Source organism: Cotesia glomerata, linkage group LG3 (assembly GCF_020080835.1).
Source record: "Cotesia glomerata isolate CgM1 linkage group LG3, MPM_Cglom_v2.3, whole genome shotgun sequence".
Classification (NCBI taxonomy): domain Eukaryota; kingdom Metazoa; phylum Arthropoda; class Insecta; order Hymenoptera; family Braconidae; genus Cotesia; species Cotesia glomerata.
This window is the reverse complement of record NC_058160.1, coordinates 27883785-27907988: the sequence shown is the minus strand read 5'-3', so window position 1 is coordinate 27907988 and position 24204 is coordinate 27883785. Positions and strand designations below refer to the sequence as shown.

General features: G+C 33.5%; 1 protein-coding gene and 1 long non-coding RNA gene across 4 annotated transcripts in view; one reads left to right on the top strand and one right to left on the bottom strand.

Annotated features, from left to right (window-relative positions):
• The window catches only part of LOC123261823 (Krueppel-like factor 3), a 252539-nt gene that overhangs the window by 130454 nt on the left and 97881 nt on the right, over nucleotides 1–24204 (top strand). The gene's annotated exons all lie outside the window — the stretch shown is intronic.
• On the bottom strand, nucleotides 12842–13812 carry LOC123261826. The gene is made up of 3 exons (XR_006508780.1): nucleotides 13529–13812; nucleotides 13188–13436; nucleotides 12842–13129 (listed from the first exon to the last, which is right to left on the bottom strand). It is a non-coding gene; the product is annotated as an uncharacterized LOC123261826 (long non-coding RNA).

Here is a 24204-nt window from a genome sequence, read left to right as displayed (position 1 = left end):
ATTACTAAACTTTTTTATTTTTTTATTTCCGATCGCTAGGAGGATCAGCATCGTGGGCATGGTCACGTGCCAATTTTTTGAGATCCCCCACTTCATCAGCTGCTAATTTTTTGAATTTTCAACTTTTTTGATTTTTTTCTGTATTCTTGTAATGTTAATAAATAATTTATAAAAAAATGGATAATAAAAGTATTGATTGCCTTTTTTTACGGCACTTAAAAAAATTACCTGAAATTCATGCTTCTAGACTAGAATACCCCCTTAATGTTAGAAATTCTTGAATTAGTAACTTTTGGATTTTATCAAATTTTTATCATCATTCCGAACAATTGTCATGTTTATGACATCAAAAGACAATTTAAAAAAAAATGAGGTTACTCATATCAAAACGCGTGATATATTGGATGAATTCAACAAGTCAATAGGCAAATACTGATGATACTAACAAATTCCGTTTTCATGAGTGAAGATCGTGCGAGTTTGTTTGTTTGAATACTGGTATTAAGTAGACCGCGAATGATCCAACTCGGTTGATCCCTAGCCGTAGATAAAATTCCAGGGAAGAGATCTCGGATTCTCCTTTAATCCCCGGGCCTGGCCAGAGTAATACCTGGCTTAGATAACTAGCCTTGGAAGCGAGTGTTGATCGAGCGTCAGCATCTCAGTGGTGTCGAGGCACGTACGTAGGCATGAGGACCCCGCGAGATCGTGCCCGTATGTAGATATGCCTGAGAGGTGTCTCAAACCACGGCGTGATCGCTTACGAATAGAAGGTGGTCTATTAGTTACAGGGACACACTTCCCGGGTATCTGAATGTAGTCGCGAGAAGTCGGCATATCTGAGATCTCCGATAATATCCCGCAACAATACAGGAAGTCGACAGAACCCTATGCTCGAGTACAACCGTTTGGTTTTAGCGAATCTGTTTGGTTTCATCCTGCCTTGAGGATCTGAAACTACCAATGTATACGTGGATTGGTATTGGTATATGTATTGGATGTTTAGTACTTTGTGTCTTGTACTGCTAGCTTCCCTTGCTGTTCCTGGCTCGGAATTGCCGCAGTTACTATCGAACGCAATCCAAATCCGCGGACAGATGAGAGATCTAGATAAGATCTGATGAGACGGGATGAATTAACGTTAATGCGAGGCATATAAGGTGGATCGCTGGTATCGGTGCTCTCAGAGTTGCCGTATAAGCCTTTCTCATGAGACGTCCAGTTGTCGTCCTCGTTATTGCCTCGTATTATAACGACTTTTAGCCAATACTACATAATCAAGATCATCATCATCATCTTCGTCTTAGTCTTAGTCTTGGTAGTTGTCATCGTTCTGCTCGTTGTCGGAGGACGAGATTGATGAAAAAAACTTTAGGAATGATACAAGTTGAGATTGTGATTGAAACATCGCCATCCATCGTTGACATTATTTATACCTTATCATCGTGCTCTTTAAATAAAATTCCAGCTATGTTTTGAATAACAATGTGCTTTTTTTTACAAAGTTCAAAAAATCACTTTTTGATCTTTTAAATCCGTATAACTTTAAATAAATAAAAACATCTTTAGTAATGAATCAAATAATTTTTTAAAATTACATTTCATGGTTAGTATGGTATATTAAATAATCTTCCGTCCGATTGACCGAAGCAGAGACAATATCGAAGGGAAGACTTGATCTGCGAGGGATATCGCGTTGCCTGATTTACATTGCGCTGGTTGCCGGTCGGATAATGGGAAAATCGGAGTAATGATTCGCGAATAACTTTCTATCGAGGGCGTAACGAATTTACAATTACGTCGAATAGTTATCATTAGCATAGGTCCCGGTGATTACGGTGTCTTTCCGTTCCGCGTGCTGTTAGGGCGCCAGGGCACTTCCCACGAGTTTATTCAATGCTTCTCTTTATCTTATTTTATATTAACGTGCCCAACACATACATTTACATTTACATTATATTATATGCACGTGTACTTGTACATACATGTATATGCACCAAGCATCACATAGATGCTGCACTCATGTCCGATCCAAGATCTCAGATCTCAGATGTGCTCCGGCAACGCACACGTTTTGTCGGAGTGTTACAAACCGAGAATGAGAAAGTATTCAGCCAGTATGGCATGTATGTATCGGTACGTGCTAGTTGAAACACACCAGAGAATTCTCATATGTGCAGATTCCTCTGTAGAATATATTTTGCCCCCAGCGAAACTCGTTGAATTAGCACAAACGCCGACGCATTATTATTAGCTCGTCAGAGTGAATTCAGATGATTTATAACACTCTCTGCGTAACTTAGGTGCTCATCGTCATTTTTTATTAATTAATCATTTTTAACTAATCCGTTACTTCGTTTTTTTGATCGAGATTTTGAATACAATTAATATTTCTTCTATAAAAAATATTTATGTCAAAAATATACGTTAAAAAATAAAAATTACAGATTTTTATAGGACCAACAATTTTTAAATAAAAGAAATTCTTCTGAAAAAAATTTACTGAGAACTTTTGACCATTGATTTCTAGTCAACGACAATAACAATCATCGTGTACTTTACGGACACTTATATTCGATTAGCGAATCTAGAAAAATCGCCACGTGCTTCCACACCTGTCTCAAGAAACAACATCGCAAGTGATGATGATGATGATGATAATAATGATGATGATTGATGCCTCGAAACCGTGACATAAAAATGATAAAAGCTTGGAGGTACGTCCAGCATGAATAATAATCGACAAATTGTTGTTGCGAAGAGCATGGCCGCTCGCGCCCAGCGCAACGGAAAAACATAATGACGCAACGCAAACTGTAATTTTGCAGAATTTTTTCTACACCTTGGATCTTTTTGCTAAAAAATTCACAGGTCAAGCCTGGATCAATTGTAAAGATCATTTTTCAGATTGAAACTTCATTTCTGATGAAGTGATTTATCTAGCTGTCAATAGTTAAAATTTTTCATCACGTTATATCATGAATATAGTAAATATGATAGCGTAAGGCTGTTTATTTCTCTATTTCTTCAGAAGTAAGATCTATTTATTACAATGAACTGCATTCAGTGGATTGCGCGACATCTTTCGAATGCGTGCTTTGAATACGTTTCCTGGGTCAACCGGGTACACAAAACGAGGATCGAGATTGAAGCCGAGAGCAGAACGAGAGACCCCCTGCGACTCAACAATTTTCTTGTGCTCCGGATAAGATAAAATCTCAGATGCGGCCTTACTAAACGGAACGACCTGGGTCACGCCACAACACTGAATATTACTTTTTGTTGAATTTCTCGACATTCGCATAATATTCCGAATAATCCTCGGATAATTGTCGTAAACGATACACATGACACACTTCAGAGCTCTTTATTCGAAGCCATCGAGAATAATGGTCGCCTAAATCTTCTACGCACTAAAAATGTCAGAATGCTGAAAGTTGTCGGCCAAATTTCAGCTAAGTAATGGTAATGCGTTAATTTAAGTGAAACAACAAACTGATATTGTTGGAACAACAAAATTATCGTTGTTAATACATCAAATAGATGGATTTACATCGAAATAATGTATAAGAGAGGAAATCTCTTGACCAATAGGGAAGATGGAGTGTCCATCTATTGGCTTGAATTAGATTCACTAGTGACTTGTGACCAATAGGCTGAAAAAATTGTAATTTATACAACAAATAGATTTTTTGGTATTAAAAGAACTAATAAATTAATTGACATGAGTAAATTCATTTGTAACTACAACAGATTTTTTTATGAGTGCATGCAGAACAATGCAGATAATTATCTCGGAAAATTAGACCAGAATAGACAATGTGATAAATATTATTGGAATGAAGTCACTCGGATGGCAGTCGTTCTGTCGGCACGAGGAAAACACCGCAGCTTCACCATTCACCCAGCCGGTAGATCAGTCATCCGGCGATGTATAATTCATGAATCGTCCGCGCATTATGCACGCCCGATTCCAACTATTAATTTGCATCGACGATAACGGTGGATTATGCTGGCGCGTGTATTACGCACCGTACACACCGAGCATTATTATTGCTCCTACACGGTAGACGGTTTAAAAGTTAACTTTATCTTCCTGCATGACCTCTACATTCATAATCATAATATATACATACACAAACACGATATAAATGCAGATACACTATACCAACTTTTCATCCTCCATATTCACGGGTTAACTTTGCCAGCGTAGCTTTTAACTTTGGATTTAAAAGACCCAGCATCAGCAAAGTGGTTTAATAAATTTAACGCTTACAATATAATTGATTCCGCGATAAATGCATATGCATGCAAAATACAGGATTCATATTTATTATTGAACACATTTATTTGAAATTATTCAATTATTAATATTTGCAATATCTGACATGTTTTCATCCTGCCGTAATATCCTGGATAAATTATATGATTCTAATAATTTTGTTTAAAAATTTATTCATTTAAAACTTTCAACACCTTGGAACATTAATGCTCAAGAAATTAAATTATTATAACTTAAATTTGTCTTAAAATGGCAATATTGAATTATTTTCGAGAAAAAGATTATAATCGAAGCAATAACATAACAGTGACACCCGGAAAAAGAGTGTATAGAAAGTTTCGACATTTATTGAATATCCATACAGCAGCGGCATTAAATCCTCATTTGTCTCACGTCAAGTAATCAGATGTTTTGGCACGTAGCGCGATTATTACGGACCAACCGGGAACCATCCGGCACACCGATCGAGGAATGAAAGGAATGATGTTATTAATGCATTCCTGGAAGCAGGTGGATTCTCATTTCCCACTGATTGCCCATAATTTGTACGTAATCGTCGTTGGAAAGGTTCCGAGGGCTTTCGATAATATCTATATACATACATTATACATTATAATACATTATGCATTATCTTATCATCATTATTATTATCATCATTCTATAACATAACTATAACTGTTATCGATACCTATACTTCTTCTATTATTTAACGAATCGCTTCCTGACTTCTCGACTAAACTTAAATTGGTTCTTCATTCGAAACAGTGCATCTCAAAAAAGAACTTGTGCAATCCAAAAAAAAGAGAACGGCATTGATCCAGCAAGATTCGCGGGAAGTGGTGTCACTTGAGGGGTTCGTATCTCAGTTGTAAAAACTAAAAAGGAAATAAAGACGAAAAAAAGAAGTGCTCTGAGTCGTTGCCCGGGAGACCTTGCTGGCTCGCGTTGTCGTCAACCTAAAAACTCGTATCCCGCGATGTTTATGATCCAAATGTCGACACTGCCGCAAGAAGTAATCCGCTATTTTTCTCTCACACGTTTCGTGGTATGGACACATTGTGTATGTCTGAAATGGATTATCAGAGAGCTGAGTCCCCTGTCTCTGGTTTCTATGAGCCAAGTTTCCAGCTTTACTTTGCTTATGGACTACGTTAACAAGAAAGTTTGCTCTTTCTTCAGAAATTCTAACTACAATTGTAGCTAAGACTCGTCCTTTCTTGTACTAACCCGTGAAAAAATTCTCCGATGTCCCTTATAACGCGGTGCTCTACTTTCAAGTAATCTAAGTCTTTTATCACAATAAATTGTTAGTACAGTCGACTCTCGATAATTTGAAACTCAAGGGACCAGAGATAAATTTCAAATTATCAAGAGTTCAAAATAACAAGTGTTTAAATAACCACGAGGGGGAGGGGGGACTGAAGGAAATAAGAATTTGATCAAAATTCGTCATTTATTATTTCTATATTATTATTATTATTATTATTATGTATTAACAAATAAATTCAATAATACAATTATTCACAAATTTTCATTTCAAAAAGAAGTCTGTAATCTTTTTTTTAGTGAGTGACTTTAGTTTATCATTGTCCAAAGAATTTTCGATAGTGGTGAGAGCTGCGAAGTAATCATCATTAGAGAATGCGAACTTACTCATATCTCATTTATGTAAACAATTGACAGGTCTTTACATGTATGTAAACAAATGACAGGTATGTCCATGATAAACGCTTCAAATTATAGAGAGTAGGCAAGCCCAGATTTCAAATTATGACATATTGGCGAGCAAGATAATATTTCTTCAACTTTAAATTACCGAAGGCACCAATTATCATTGATTTTATTCAATTTATCGAGTATTTTTCAAGGGACCGGAAAAATTTTTCAAATTATCGAGAGATTCAAATTAACGAGTGTCAAATTATCGAGAGTAGACTCTAATTGATTGATCTAACGATTTTTGTGTTAGTATCCAAAATGATCTTTATCTGGAGCATTTTCGAAGATATGCTCGTATGCAGAAAAACAGTTATTCCAGGATTACCATTCATATACATACTATACATAAGTATTTACATATATGCACAGATTCAAATATGTATGATGAAGATAGCAGATCTTTTTGTGTTGAGCCGCTTCATTGAAGTGAGCAAATAAAATAGAGTTATAACAACGCAAGAAAATAAGTAAGATAACAAATAAAAGGAATGGAGCATCCAGCGGCGATCAGGATCTATAATTTGTTTAAAAAATGTATAATGTAAGCCTGGGTACTAGTGCAGAGTTTACTTGTTACTAGTATGGTGTTCTCATGTCTGTTTGTTTAGGAATCAGCTCGAGCTACAAGAATGGTTACCTGTTACAGCTACACCGGGCATTTATTCCCGCACACTCCAGTCCGTATCACGTGTGTGTTTAACTGCAAACAGCGAACTCGAGTAGTTTACGTAAGGGCTGTATTCCAATTGGCTGTCTATATGTCTATACCTATACCGATTCCCGGTGTTGGTTTATACATTTATCGGCAGCCTGTTCGCGTGTCTAGTCACAATCGTGGCCCGACGTGTGATTTGCATCCGAAGATTCGCACTCATACCAGAAGTGGAAGTGGAGCCATCACCAACACCACTCGTTTTCCATAAACTCAATACTGTTTTCACTTCACCGGTACATTGGTGTTCGCCGGAGTATCAAACGACCAACCGGTTGATCAGCGAGGGTGGGAATCTACCTAGCTAGAACTTGAATATCCCACGAGTCGTTGAATCTTGCAAACGAGATTAGCTCGTCCTTTCCAAGTTTAACCCTCGGGATATCTAACAGCCAGGTGCTCTATAAGGGAAATAATTCAATGCTCCGGGTTTATCTATTCTAACAAGTAGTTCGTGAAGGTGGTCATCGTTTTATAGATCCTTATCCGGCAGCTTTAGAGTTCTCAACTTTGATAAAACTTTTTCTTAGGCTATATGTATATAAATCTTTATTATTTTTACTAACGAACAGTAATTTATTAGGTTTCTTTGAGCTTCTGAGATTTAAAGATTATTTTCAATAGATAAAAATTGTAGTAATTTGTTTTTGTCATGCTGAAGTAGAGGCTGTGAAAAATATATAGACTCGAATACTATCAAAATTAAAAAAAAATATTGTTTTGAAGTATTACGAGCAAATTTTCACTGATCCAGTTGCTTAGAAGCGACAATGACCTTATTTATTAGGGTGGCGCAAAAAACCCGACTATTTTTTTTTGTCTCGAGTGAAAAAATGTCGGTTTTTGATGTTTTAAGAGCAAATAGCTCAAAAAAAAATTTTTAAGAGGTCACTCCAAATTTTGTTAAATTTCAAAAATCGTCAAAAATCGAAATTTTTGTTTTTTTTAATTTTTTTTCTCGTTACGTCATAATTTTATAGACCAAAAAAAAAGTAAGTTCCTAAAAGTTTTAATTCAGAATTGAAATTTTGAAAGGTCTCTCATATTTTTTTTTAAACTTCAGAGTCAAAAAATGCTAATCCAATCAAATAGTCATTAATAAATCAAAAAAAAAATTATGAGCGACCTTTTAAAATTCACATTTTGAACTGAAACTTTCAGGAAAACCTTTTTTTTTTATCTATAAAATTATGACGTAACGAGAAAAAAAATTAAAAAAAAAAATTCGATTTTTGACGATTTTTGAAATTTAAAAAAATTTGGAGCGACCTCTTAAAAATTTTTTGTTAAGCTGTCCTTTGAAGAGATCTTATAACATCAAAAACTAACATTTTTTCACTCGAGACTCAAAAAAAAAAAATAGTCGGTTTTTTTGCGCCACCCTATTATTTATAGATACATTTATTAACTCAAGTTGACTTTTAATTGTGGTGATGATAATGAAGCTCGGTGAACGTGTGAAAGACGTCCCAGCTCCTTGGTTACCGTTAGACACCGAGGACTGATAAAAATGGTTTCCAACAAGCAAAGCAAAAGAACCTCAGCGGTGGATGGGTTTAACAACGAGAGTGCCTAACATACATTTTGGATCTTACAAGTTAAGTAAATCCATGAGTTAAGTGAAAAGTCCTTTCTCTCTTTCTCTCTCTTTCCCTCAGTGGAGAGTATAAGCATCGTGAGTTGATCATAGAATGTGTTTTTATTTAGAGTGTATTTATCTGGTGAGGATCTAGATATACTTGTGCTCGGGGCATGTACATCCGCCGCACGAGCCAAGAGCCAAGTAAGAGCCTCACGGCATGTATCCCGTCATAAATATTCCAGTGTGAATGCATGTTAATGAGCCGGTCGGGTGTATGCCGACGCGAAAGCCGCCAGTTCCACAAACACTATTATACTTACCACACCATACCACACATAACAGTGGATTTTATGATTAGACGCGACGAGGAACCGAGATTAACCGCGTAACCTTCCTATACTCAACTTGTTTCTTCCCACCCTCTTTATCTTCATCTTCTCCTCTCTTTTCTTATTATATACTTTGCTTATTATACAAACAACTAGATCTCACATTCTCCCATCCCAAGTTCCACTTACTCTCCTCGTATTTGTCTTTGTCCTTGTCTCTGTCTCATCTTCTTTCATTATATTACCCAGCTACTACGACCGCGAACATATAAATCCACTTTTTCGGCGCGCTCGTTAGAGCATCACATCACCGCGTACATTTGCTCCTAATTTCTTCTGTAATGTAATGCACAATGATATTGTAGTCATATTATAAACATAAGTATGAACATAAGTACAGGTATGAGCATGCTTATGCTCGGAGAAAATTCCACCGCGAGCTCGATCTCAGGGTCTCATGTGCATATCACTCGAGACCGACGTAATGTCTTGTGTCTAATGTCTTGGATCACCATTAGATCCCATAAATCTTAGAAACAAAAAAATTAGTCCAAGTTATTTTATTTATTCAAATTATTACCTTTAAAACATTAATGATCATTTAAGAACATTTATAAGGGTTTAATGATAGATGAAAAATTTTATTTTTGGGTTTTGAAAAGTTTAATAGTAATGTTTTTTCCCCCTGAAAAAATTTTTATGCATGACCATATCAAACTATGAATTGGAATAAAAAAATTGTTTATTACAATTTTTAAAAAAATTTTTTCTCTTATTATTGAACAAAAATTGTTGTAGTAATTGATTAAAATGAAAACTAATGTCAGATAAGCTTCTAAGGAGAGTCAAGAAGATATTTTTTTTTTTTAACTTAAGTTTTTAAAATGAACTTTTTTCTAGGGAGAGGATTTAGCTATTATGCGCCATCTATCGGAAATTTTTTTAAGTATTTTTGGTCGAAAAATGTAAATGGGCATATCAAACCGTATCACAAAATTTTTCCGTAGGAAATTCTTCATTGATCATTTTAATCGATTAAATCTTAAATAAATTTTATAAAAAGTTATTATTCTAGCATAGCGCAAGAACGTTCTCAATTCTTCAGCATTAAAATTTCATAAAATTAATCTCGCGAATGACAAAGGCTGTCCTTGCAGTGATTCTCCGTATAAACTGGCTTGCTTCTGCCTATTGCTTATTCTCAAGCACTAAACATCAAACCCCAATTAAATACAAACACAGTAGACATTGAAAATACTAGTACAGAGAATCCAGTCCGTACAATGCCAGTGTAGAGTATAAAGTATAATATGGGCGTTAATTATCTCGCGGCAGAGCCTTCTGATCTGCACTCATACAAGCTCACTAACTTTTATTATTTCGCGGCGGGTTTCATTCTGATGGCATTAGAATCACCGTATCAAGCATAATTATTGCTCCGAAGAGTAAACCGCGCCTTTAGTTGCTCACCATAGAGCCAACAACCAACCAGCATCCTACAATCGATTTGTACTTGGTATTATGGTATTATGTATTACATTACACGGCATTAACATTAGCATACTCAATAATTAACAGTACACTCATAAATCAAGCGGTAGCGACAATCCTCACTTTCTTGTGCAAATACACCCGACTACACTACAAACATATCAGATTTATTCCTCCTATCATTAGATGCAAACAATAAATTATTAATACAAAAGATTATTCATTCTTCTTCTTCATATTGTCTTTTTTCCTCACCTGTCACCTACTTCTTTAATTATAATTGTCTTTGTTTTTAATAATAATTCAATTAAAGTGGAATTTTTAAAAATGTTTTTATTATTTGCTCGGAAAATAAGGTTATATTTAATGAAAGGAGCATGGCAGATGAGGAAAGCATTTAGTTGATTAGGATGAAAGCGAACAAAATTGTCAGTAGATACAATTAAACGGTGTGGATGTTTAATGACAGCTCTGTACTAAACTCCGAGTCTACTGCCTTGTAATTATAACTTTATTTCTATTACGCGTTCGCTTCAAGACATCACGCGATTTGCTTCTTTGACATCACACTTTGCTCACAGTTGAGACTTATATCTTATAGTGTATTTTTAAACAGTTTATAGACCAGCAATTATGAAGCTTTCAATTTATTTAATGTATTTATTAATACTGAATTATTAAGTGGAGTGACGCACAAGAAAGTCGCCTCGCATCTATCTAATTACTCTATTAAATTACAGGTATTAATTTTATTAATTGCTGATTTTATTGCTAATTATAATAAAACAAATTTTAGGTGAATTGTTATTTACACTGATTATTGTTAATTACCCTTCCATTAACGTGTTCAATTTCTTCTTATTTAATTAATATTAATAGTCTGTCTTATTTGTTAAAAAATACAATCTCATGGTTTTTTTTAAGTTTTCCATAAATTCAAAGTTTAAAATTTTATCTTTCTAAACAAACAAAAAAAACTAACTAAAGTTTTAAATGGTTCACTTATTTTTTGTATTAATTAAAAGTAAATAGATTAAAAATTAAGAAAGAAAATTTTTCTTCAACCAAGTATTTTTTTTGATTGAATGTTAAATAATATATATCTACACAATAATTTTTATGAATTTTAATCTTTACTCTCATACTTCCGTCTCAATTATATTTCTTCAAGGTAAATCACTGAAAAAAAAAACCCTTCTCAGAATAGTGAGTAGTGAGGTTAAGACCACGCCAAAGTGATTAATGGTTAAAAAAATGTCGACTAGATCGCATATTAATATCCTAATTACATATAATTATTCCAGTCTACCGATAGGGGGTTTTCGTGCGTTATAAATAATCGGTGATTTCTCGGCAGGTATGCTCTTTGAATTAATTGCACTTTAGCAGCTCGAGTTCTACCCGTGAACCACTTGTACAGAGTAAAGGCACTATACGATATCCAACATATGCCTCGCTAATTTTTATAATTTCTTCATTCCGTTTCGCTCGCTTATTTCTTAATAATTTCACTGAATTCAAGGTGGTTTATGCACACACTAGATTCAAACTCATCTCAACAATCCACACGTCGGGTGAGGTTAACCATGCCTATAGATAGGATATACTTGGGATAATCATAGGATAGGACTCTTCCGCGGAATAACTGCATAACATCTAGCACGCTCAATATCTTCACGCGATACTTATAAAATAAAATAAAAAAAAACTATTTCGGGCAATAACATCCATCCATCTGCAAGATAGATTAGTGCAAAAACTATTTAAGTGTAATAAAAAAAAAAATAAAAAAATTCAGTCACGAATTTAGTCAAAGAGGATTTATAGGGGAAAATTTATTGCCGATTTCGCAACCCAGGCGTCCTCTTCCACTCGATAAGATCACGTGGATGTCAGCAGTCAGGTGCGGCCCAGTGGAGTTTGCATGCATCGACAATGAGCTTATTGTAGCTCGTACAAGTTTGTTGGTACTATACCCCCTCTTGGATAGCGCTGAAGCTTTCTCTCTTACTCGGTCTCCCTCACTACGTTTTTTATTTTTATTTTTATTATTGATATTATTTTTTTTTTCGGTATTATTGCGATTGTAAACTGTAACAGCGAGGCACGGATTATGCAGCACAGCAGTCTCGCGCGTATGCTCGTTCGATAAATTTAGCGCTCACTTTCCATCTCATTATAATATAAGCTCGTATTTATATGTGCGCTCAAGCGATGGCCCAATCGATTCCTGGTTGAAACGATAGATCGATGCCCAGACAGTTCAGATACTCGATATACTATAATATAATATAATAAAATAAAATAAAATATAATACTAAAGAACCGAGTGTTTATATATATGGCACTATCAGTTTTATAGCTACTGCTGCACCCGATTTGCTCTACTGCTGTATTCGGGATTAGATTTGCTATTTTAAATCCCGACCGAATTAGAAATCTCCCGATCTCTAGTCACGTGCGAGCACCGACCTATCTTACGCCGTATGTTAAATTAAAGCGAGAGATGTTTCAATACTCGATACTCGTGAAAATAATTTTGTTTTAGTTTACCATGTACATTATTAAAATACAACATGAAATTTAATGATTAATATCTTATATTCTGCAAAGTTTGAAATTTATTGTGTCAAAAATATTACAGATCTGTGGTCCTCAAATGATTGATTTAATAATTATAATACATATCGAATTTCCACTCTGCAAAAAAGTCAAAAATTTCTTTCAATGATTGATTTTTTAATAAATTCTTTCGATATACTTACGCTCCATGCATTCATAATCAGAAATTGGAGTATAACCATTTTGGCATCTGCACTGATAATTTGTACACTCTGCAAATCTAGACGCACAATCATTATTATTGTTACAACTTTCGCCTAAAACTTGCAAACAAATTCTATGGCCGTGAGAAATCTTCTCGGTTTTGCATGAACATGTTTTATTTTTCGAGCAATGAGCGAGTCTTATTTCGGAGCAATCCTTGTCAGTGTTGCATTTTTTTCCCAAAAAACCTACGAGCATAAAAGATTTGTAACCCTTGTTAAATGTTTAAAGAAAATCTTTGCTTACTCAATTCGCATTGATGGTTTGACACAGAAACGAAATGGTCTCTGCATTGACATCTGTTGTCTTGGCAAACGGAATTTTGAGCAAAACAACGCTCACCACTCTTACAATAGCTTCCTAGAAGAGGGAGGCATGTTACGTTGTTTATCATGGCATAATTTTTCTTGCAAATGCATTTTTCTTCGAAAGAACATTCGGTATAATTGATGAGACTGCAATCTATGTCCGTGTAACACTTTTGTCCCAAGACCGCTGAAAAAAAAATAATTACTCGTTAAATTTATTTTCTAAAAGTCGCTGGATTTTCATTAAATAAATTTCTAAATAATTGAACTTGTACTTACTTGGTAGGCACTGTTCGGATTGTAGTGCATATTCGGGCTTACATTCGCAAAAACGGTTAACACAGTGAGAGTTTTTGATGAAACAATCGGAAGGTTTCGTGCAATGCCCTCCTACGAGAGGGAGACATCGTTGTCCTTCAAGAGCAACGAACCTATTAACACACTCACACTTTTCATTCGTGTTACATTGTGCGTAGTCTAATGACAAGCAATCTAAATCGCTTTCACAAGATTTATATAGTTCAACCCGTTTGATTGCTTCGTGAAATATGTACCCATAAATTGAAAAGATATTATTCAATAAAATTGTTGATAGAATAATAAAAATTTCTTTACTACCCATTTTCTTGAAGTAAAATTGAGTTTTAAGAAAAAGAATTCAAAACGGTGTATAACGCAAGAATTGTTAGTATCTTTACGGCTCCAATGCTTGGTGTATTTTAATGATGATTGCTATTGACGCAGAGAATATATATACTGCTGAACTAAAAAATTTTGTCAACAAAAAAACCCACTTTTTTTATTATTTTTAGCTCAATCACATTAAAAAAAAAATTTCACTCGTCGGCTGATACGAGAACAATTCATAAGTATTTTTATATAGATTTAATTGTGAGTTTTAACAATACGGTCACTAATGTATTTCTAAAATGAACTAATTGGATCGTAATAAAAATAAAATTTTGAAGAACAAGATATTCTACATTTATAGAACAACATTATTTTTATTAATTTATTGAACTAGTTTAACAACAAAATTTGTCAGACCAACTAACTAATTGATGTTACTGCAACAAAACATTTATAGTTAAAAAAAAAATATTTTATATCCCTTTGAAACAATTTTTTTGCTTCAATAAACCGATTTGGTAATTCAGCTAAACTGTTTTGTTGAACTAACGAAAGGGTTCTGTTACAATAACAAAACTGTCTTGTTGATTTATATATGAGCAAGATCACGTAAACTGGACCCCCTATTTTCCACTTGATCATGAAAATTAAGTTCATGTATCTTTTTTATAAGTACATACCAAGATAAAATGATCCCCAAAACGATTTTTAAAAATTTCGATTTTAACAATAATTTTTTTTACAATGAAAATTTTAGGCACTTTTAATTAAAAAATGGATTGTAAATCAACCGTTAAAGTTAAATTAATGGGACTTGAAAAATTTGTTTTTAAAATATTTATATTTTAATAAAATATTGATAACTAAAAATTATTTGTTTATTATCATATTGTTAATTAACTTTTAAGTTAACAAATGAAAATTTCACTGACTTCTCGGTGAAAAAATGAAGTTTTTTTTTATCGATTACATGCGTTATTTATTAAAGTTCAAGATTTCAGAAAAAAATTTCACTGCTCGCGATTTGTTTAAACAATATAAATTTATTTATCACAGCGCGCCGAGCGCCAGGCGCTGTCAGAATACCGCGCCGTCGAACGTCAGACTATGTTACAGCTTTGATTAATTATAATTAAAAATAACAATTAAAAATATAATTATCAAACAAATATTATTATTATTATGATCAATATTATGACTAATAAAATTAGTAAATTATCTATTATTAAAGAAAAATAGAAAAAACGAACTAGTAATAAATATTAAATTTTGTAGACATTTGTTAACTTTATTTTATTTTTTTTTTTTTTAAATTTGGTTAATAAAAACTTTTTTATCTTTCGAGACATTATTATATTATTATTAATAATATAGTAATATATTACTAACCAAACAATCGGACGTGAAATTTCAAAGATGTGTTAAAAAAATACTTTTTTTAATTTTTTAAAATTAAATATCTCTTGAACCATTCAATCGATTTTGACGTTATTGGCGGCGATTGAAGTGATTTTTTAAGCTCTAAAAATTATCTCGTTGAATCAAAAACGATCCAGGAATAAAAGTCGGAGTTATGTAAGAAAAAAAAAAAACACTTTTTCCCTGTTATTTTGTTCACGATACCTCACAAACGAATCGACCTATTTTGATCGCGTTGACGGCAATCGAGGCAGTTTTTTAAGCTTAAGAGCTGATTAGTTTTTGAAAACGATTGATTCAGCAGATTAAAATTTATTAAAAAAAAAAAACATTTTCTGAAAATTTTATTTTCGAGATTACTCAAAATCTATTGAGTCGAATTACCTTAAATATTATAAAATATTTAGGGGCAAAGGAACTCTTTCAATTGCTGTCAATCCCGTTTGAATCAGTCGAGCCGTTTAAAAGTTATGAGAGGTTTACGTTCATACACACACACACACACACACACACACACACACACACACACACACACACACACACACACACACACACACACACACCATCCCAAAAATAGTCAGGGAAGCTTCTGTAAAATAAATAGTTTTTTAACAAAAAATATAGTAAATAATGATGTTATTTAACTCGCGACCTAGTTCGTACTTTACCTAGATAATTTTTTCTATAATTCAAAAATTCTAGAACACGTTTAACTGAAAAATATTCTTTGGTTTTTAAAGTCTAATCAGTCCATTATACCCCCCAAACACTTTGAGAGTTGAAAATGTTGGGGGCCCATTTTGCCCCCAAATATTTTTGGATATTGAAAATTTTAGCGGGCCCATTCCCCCCCCCCCCTTCCCCTATATACTTATAAAAAAAATACATGAACTTAATTTTCATAATCAAGTGGAAAATAGGGGGTCCAGTTGACGTGATCTTGCTCATATGTTATTATATAAATAAAATGACTTATTATAACCTATGTTATGTTATCATTATTATTACATACAATTTTTTATCCCTACGCTAATATAATAATTTGTTACCACAACTTGTCTTATCTCATCCTACCAAATAATTTTTTGAAATGTATAGTTTAAAAAATTTCTAGGTCTGCTATTTTTATACTCTAAACTTCTGATTAAAAATATTATATACTTAATTGAACAATTCATAATTTTTTCCATTTACCATTAAAGAAAAAAAATTTCTTATTCTGATAGTTGATCGTTGATCACTTTCTGGTCTTTATCCTATAGCTATCACTATCATAAATTAAAACCTTCCGAAGCGATTAAAAAGCAATAATTCTCCGGTATTTATTTAATCTAAATTTAATTGCTGATCATAGAGCATGGCAAAGCCTGGAATAACACGAGATGATAGCCAAGTGTTGTGTACCGTTTCAAATAAAACCCAAGATCAATCTCAGCAAACACGGAAGTGCATCGAATCCGATCTAGTTGTGAGTCGGGTGTGTTGTGTCTGATTGATTCTTCAATCAACTCTTGAAACATTTACCTCCTCGACTAGATTAAACACTCCTGAGAATAAGGATGAAGATGAGGATGAGACCAAACCAACACCGGTATGAGAAAATCAACCGCCTCAATGAGATTATCTCTCTTTTTATCTTGTGGTGTGGCACACAAAGAGTTGTTGCCTTGCACGAGCTTGCATTCAATTAAGACGGAAGAGCACACAAATATATAGACACAGACACACACACACACATGTGGACAGAACTACCCAGCACCAACACACTCTTGATAAATCACTTGACTAACCTTTTCCGCGTGGCAAGTCACCCGCGAGCAATTAGTCCCACTAATTAAGGATTATCCGGTGATAGAGTCACTTTGTCGGGTTAATTTGGCTCTCACGTATTTTTATATTCTGCAGCGTAACGTGAATCTTCTCTCACGTGACTTGCGTTTCATTAAAATTTTTATCTATAAGCTCACATATTAATTTAATATTCTGTTTCTGCAATATTCATTCGGTTTGTTTGTTCGTTTTTTATTATTTGCCGAATCACATCCTCTCAATTCTCGCCGTCGGAGCTCAGCAAATAGCGTTGCATAGAAATGAGTACACTTAAATTTAATTTTTTTTATCTTCAGAGACAATTCGCTATTCAGAAAAATTTCCTTTTTTATTTAAAATTGTCTCGAATTTTTAATGTACGATATTTTTTAAAGCTCATAAATTTTTAATATTTAAAAACTTTAATAGCTTCGCTATTTATAGCCTGCAATAAAAAAAAATTACACTCATTTTGAAACAATTTTTATCGCTTCGATTAAGAATTTTTTTTATTTATAAAAATTATCAGTAATTCAATTAAGTCGTCTATTTTATTTCAAAAAATACCTCCATTATGAGCATTACAATAATTTGTTAAATTTATTAATTAAATAATTCGATTTTTTTGCCAGGTTAGTTATAATGGGGTTTTAATTGATGATAATTGTTGTTGAACAACTTTTTAATCTGCCTAATGTCTTTCATTAAAACTCAATTACACGCGATGCAATTTAATGCATTATTAATAATAAAAATTACGGGAATTAACTGCGTAAGAAAACTTGAAGATAAAAATGAATATTTTAAACTACATATTAATGCTATGGTTTTTATATTTTATAATATATTTATCAGTTAATTTCTTTAATAAATTTAAAAATAATTTTTCTTAATTCCTTTTAATTTACATAAGTATATCGAAATAATTTTATTTATTAATTTAATTTTTAATAAATAACAGATTAATATAGAAAAAAGTTTTTTCAGTTAAAAATATCCAATATTAGTATTTCTATTTTAGTTCTTAATACTTTTCGCTTAAGCTATATTCGCAGTGTATTATTTACAATCTAAAGCACGAGTCTCATGATCCATCATAAAAACAGTACCCTCAAGTGATTGATGTAAGCATCTTAGCGACATTGCAATTTTAATTTGTACCTTGCAATCAACAATCTTACAAATAAAATAAATAAATGAATGAATATGTGAGAGACCATTGATATTATTAATGATGTGCAGAAAAGTAGAAGACATAAAATAAATAAAATCAATCTAATCTGGCGCATTCAAAATAATTATTGTAACTTACTCAGTCAAGCAAAGATAGACTCGTCTTAGTCTGGTCTGAATAAATAATGACAGTATTTAAAGGATAAAATGAAGTTAATAAATATGAAAGGTCTCGAAGTTTGCAAAGATAACTCAGCTATTAGATGTAATGGAGGACAGAGTATCCTATAGGCTTAGAATGGGAGTTATATCTTGATCGGGATCGAAAAGTTAACGACTCGGTTAATGTCGAGCATTAGTTAATAAACATCTTAGCGGTTGTTGCTGTTGTCTCAAGCTGTTTAATCGGAGGGAATATCGAACACGCCCCCCGGCATTGAAAACCCTCGATGATCTCCGTACCAGCACCAGCACCAGCACCACAGAGTATTTAATCACGGTTACATTATCATTGACTCTTAAATGGTTTTGCAGGTTTTAAAACGACCCCAGAGACCTCTACCCCCATTCACATTCTTATGCTAACTATTATTCTAATATTAGTTACCGCCCCGACAATGAGGCACAATTCATCTTTGTACTTCCCATCACACGTCATTGCCTTTCATTTCCGTCCCCATTCTTCATCAATTAAAAAAATCTTCTTTTTTTTGCATTCCAAATTCCAAACCTTTGAGTGATTATTTTTGTATTTCGAAATTTATTTTATAATTTTGACCAAAAATTGCATACAGCGTCGAGTATAAAAAAATTTTGAACTTTAATTATTTTAATTTTCAAAAAAAATCATTTGTTACACTGAAAAAAAATTAACATGATTCAAAATAAAACTTCTTGAACACTGATAGAAGGATTTCTTAGTATTTAAGAAATATTTCTTAAATACTAAGAAATATTATAAATACTAAGAAATATTTCTTAAATACTAAGAAATGATGTTTAAGAAATGATTTCTTAAATACAAAGAAATCTTCTTAAATGCTAAGAAATCCTTTTATTAGTGAATCAAGTAAAATTTCCTTAAATCAAGAACAATTTCCTTAAATCAAGAATTTTTCTACTCAAATCAAGAATATTAAGTTCTTCAAAATTATATACTTGATTCAAGAACATTTTTTTTTTTGTGTAGGACAAATAAGACAAGTTGTAGTCCGAAATTATTATAATAGCACAGGAATAAAGAATTATATGTTTTGATAACAAAATAAACATCGGTAATAATAAGTCATTTTTATTAATATATTATATCAACAAAACAAAAAAAAAATATTACTTTTTGAAAAAATTAAAATGTAAATGTTAAATTATGATTAAGTAGTATGTAAAAATTTTTTCCAGGTGATTATAAAATAGTTATCAGAGTGGTAGCCTGCAATGCGGGCAGGCAATCACTCGGGGACTTGATACAATTGCCGAGAAGTTTTAAAAGTACAGCACGTCCCGGAAGTATCCGGGCAGTTAATAAAAACGCGGCTGACCGCGGCTCCCGCGCAAAATTTCCGAGCCCGCAATGCGGTTTGCATGCCAAGTAGAGAGATAATTTGTAAAAAAATAAAATAAAAAGATATCTTAAAACAAGATTAAACGAATTTAAGAACAGATTTTTTAATTAGGCTTATAAAAGTACAAGCTTATTTATACTTTTAAAAAAGCATTAATAAACAAGTTAATGACTGTGAAGAAATAGCTGAATTCCAAGGTCTCGGGTCGTCCTTTTGCGTCGGTAAGGAGGTAATATTTAATGGTACATTGCGTCGTAATTCAACCTCGGTCTCTCCCGTAATCGCGGCGTGTTTGTGTGCCCAAGTGTGCGAGAGAAGTATAAGCATCAAAAACACGGAAACGCACAAGTTTAAGAGTAGAGGTATTAACTCAAGTAGGTATCGAGCGATAGTTTAACAAGCGAATAAAGGCGTAAGCACGGTCCTCGTGGTATTTAAATAAGGGTCGTCACCTTTCAGTAATTATATAAAATTGTTTGCAAATATCAAGCCTCTTATTCACCTCATTCTGAGCTAATGTCTCAATAGATTTTTTTATTACATTATTTTATCATTTATTTATGAATTTTCATAAGAAAGATGCTCCCTCTTTTTGATGCGCGCACTATTGAGATGTTTTCTACCTGTGGAAAAATTTCATATATGATCATATCAGACTTTACGTAAGACTAATATAATTTTTAGTTTTTTCTACAAATTTTTTCATCAAATATTATTAAATTATTATGTATGAGCAAAAAATGGTTTATTATTCGATTAAATTAAAAATTAGTGTCAAATAAGCTACTTCAGAACATTCATAAATGATTTTTATTCTATTATTTAACTTTTCAAACTTAAATCTCTGGTACCGAGACAATTTATCGATCATGCGCCATCTGTCGGAAATTTTAAATACTAGATTTTGTCAAAAAATTACATATGTCTTTTTATAAAATCATAAATAGACTTTAAAAAAAGTTTCCCTAGAAAATAATTTTTCTCTTATTAAAAATTAAAAATTCTTCAGAAAATTAATATTTAAATATAAATTAATAATTAAATATCAATCATAACAACAAAAGCAACGTACATATTTTCGCTAAACGCACAAATAATCCTTCAAAGCGGCTATAAAAGCCAGAAATTACTTAAATATTGAAGTAGGCACGTGCACGCCCCCATGTTGGGTCTTCGGAAATCCTCACCTGACCTATAGAGGCCTAATGGCAGCACAGGTACATAGCAGATCCCTTCCCCTCACGACAAGAAAAGCCTTAGCATTGTAATTCGGGCCTGCGTCCTCAACTAGTAAGTGAACTTTGATAATAATATGTCTCACATACTTACACTTCAACATATAAATCGACTGCACCACATAGTTCAAGAGTGAAAAGGCGGCATATTGACTCGACTACACTCCACTAGGCGGAGTGGTGCGCCTGAATATGCTCGGGAGTGGCACACAAGTGGTGCCTGCAGGTGAACCAGGAACTCAAACAACTAAACTATTAAGTAAGCAATCGAGAGCTCGACTCGTGCTCATGATCAGCATTGCAGACTAAAAAATCCACTACACATAAATATTCCCCTCTCTGTTTCTCTCTATCGCTATCTCTCGGAGATAATATTCCTGAGCCGAGATCCTCCGTACCGGTAACGATCAATTCACTGGATCAAGTCACTTTCGTTATCTCGTTCTTCGTAAATTAAACCATTTGAAATTTATTGCTCGATAGATGTTTAACGAGATTGTACACTGGCTCCACTTAAGTTCAGGTGCATATGTGTTGGTAAGCTGGTACTCGTATGTGGATGTGGATATGGCTTCTGATGACGTGTTTCTCCCTCGATAATTCTCTCTCTGTGCCAATTTATTAGTTGCCATCCAGCATCCAGGGATCGTCTTGGAGTTTGCAGTACCGAAGAAGCGTGACTTCCTCGATGTCAGAATCAGAAACGCTAAGTCACCATACAATCACAATCACATTCCCCTTCTCTTAAAGAACAGCTTCTCCTCTTATATTCTTTCTACAGCAAATAAAAGCCGTTTTATTCCTTTCTTCTATTCTCTTAATTTAATTCGAGAGTTGTGTCCTATACTACTCACAACTGTCTGGTTGTTCGCTTGTCTCTCAAAGACGTGACGATCACGATTTGCCAGTTGATGGCGCTGCTAGTCTCTTAAAATGAATCACTGGAATTTTCACTGATTCAACCGGTGAGTGAGAAGTCTACTGATTGAATCGGTTTAATTGTAAGATGTAATCAAAATTCCTGAGTGCGCATCCGCGTGGGTATAGTAGAATTATTTACATAAGTTTTATTTATGAAAGCTGTAAAAGTAATTAAGAAGCAATAACATTTACACGACAAATCTTGATTAAATTCGTAAAGTGAATTTTATACAACAGTATTTTGAGGACTTTTTTTTAAATAATAATAATTAGTATTTATTTTTTCTAAAGACTGGTTTTATAATACTTTATATTTCTTTAGTTTATTGGCTGTCCAGTCTAATACAACAAATTTTCTCTAATTTTTCGTAATATTGTTAGCCTGTATTTCCCTCCAGACATAAACAAATTATCCTCAATTCATATCTAAATTTGTCATTAAAGATAAATTAGACTGAAAATACTATCGGCTTTAAAAATGTATTGACAGGAGGTCAAGGAAAAATCTATAGATCAAAAATTAACATCATACTATATTAGAACTACAATTCATGGTTGAGTTTGTCATTAATAGGTGACTGAATAGTAATTGTGGACAGTGTCTCGGATAGCTTAACAGGTAGAGCCTTTGACGCCTAACCAAAAGATCCAGGTTCGAGTCCTGGTCTGGGCCGTCCGAATTATTTTTTCAGTCAAATTTATCTTTAATGACAAATTTAGATATGAATTGAGGATAATTTGTTTATGCCTGGAGGAAAATACAGGCTAACAATATTACGAAAAATTAGAGAAAATTTGTTGTATTAGACTGGACATCCAATAATCTAAAGAAATATAAAATAACAATTAAATTATTCGCATTGGAGCTAACCTCAATCATGAGTTATGTTTCTAAATTTTCTGACCAAAAATTGTTAACTATTGATTCAATTGACTCAGCAATTGAATGGGTCAACCGGGACAAGTGATATCTGAAAAGCGGCTCGAACTGAAACTCAGCTAGAGTTGGAACTGTAAGTATGCATGTGATGTCGAGAATGCGGTATTGTATGTGTTTAAAAAGCATTAAACTACCGGTATGGAGCGCTGAGTAGATGCTTGACAAGTGATGTGGCTGGAGAAATAAAACCCCCGGATTCCTGGTTAGCTCAGCTCATGATCGGAGTACCCGAGGAGAGGATGTCTTTTGAGCAAAACTCTTTCACCAGGCTCGCCTACTGTGCCACACTTCGTGCACACTCGGGGCACACGTACGAGCCGCACGAGCTCGAAATTTACGGCACGCGAGTGAGCTGTAGGCTCGACTGGTGATAGTACATATACAGAATATCGAATACACCATACGGGGAATTGGAATAGAAGCTTCAGCTTCGGCTTTGCGCAACGCCGAGAGAGATCTTTAGCATGCCAGGCACCGAGCTGCACCCATATTGTTCTACTCACTTATGAGTCTCCCCTTGTTAAAAGTCTCTCCTCCTTCTCCTTCTCCTTCGAGGATGGTGCACTATACTATCCTATACCCTGTGGATCTGCCTCGGGTATGCTCAACTCGAGGATCACGGGAGAGTCAGGTAAACTAAGGAACGACGTCCCGGCGCGTCGTGTTGTTGTACCGTTCTGATTAACGGCCGCCAAAGATTATCCCCGATGTACACGGACTTCGAGTAAGAGCACTAGTACCAGTTCCAGCACTCGTGGCTTTGTCGCAGGGGACATAAATCCGAATTCCGCTGGGAATCTTCCACGTTTTGTTGGAGAATAAGGATAAGTTTTTTGTAGATTCTTGAGATTTTTAAGAAATCAATTTTTTCTTGTTTGAGTATTTTTTTCAAAAAGTTTATTTAAAAACGAAAATTTAAAAAAAACCTCCCCATAAGTCAATTTTTGATAAAGTTAAAAATCATTAAAGAAAAAAAGCCATTATTTTAAAAAATTCATAGCTTCTTTTTTAGATTGGTAGAAAAAATTAAAAATTTCTCGGTTTGGTTTGAAAATGTTGAATTTGGTTTAAAATGCCCCACATATGACCATTTTTACATCAATTAATTGAAAAGCCTCTTCAGGAAAAATTATTCAAAAATTCGCTTTTATTTTTAAGCCTTCTCGATGCGTAGAATTAGTTCATAACTGATGATTTTTTTCAAAAGTAAGACATCTTTCAAATTAAAAATCTAAATTATAAAAGAAGATTTTATTTCGTAACACA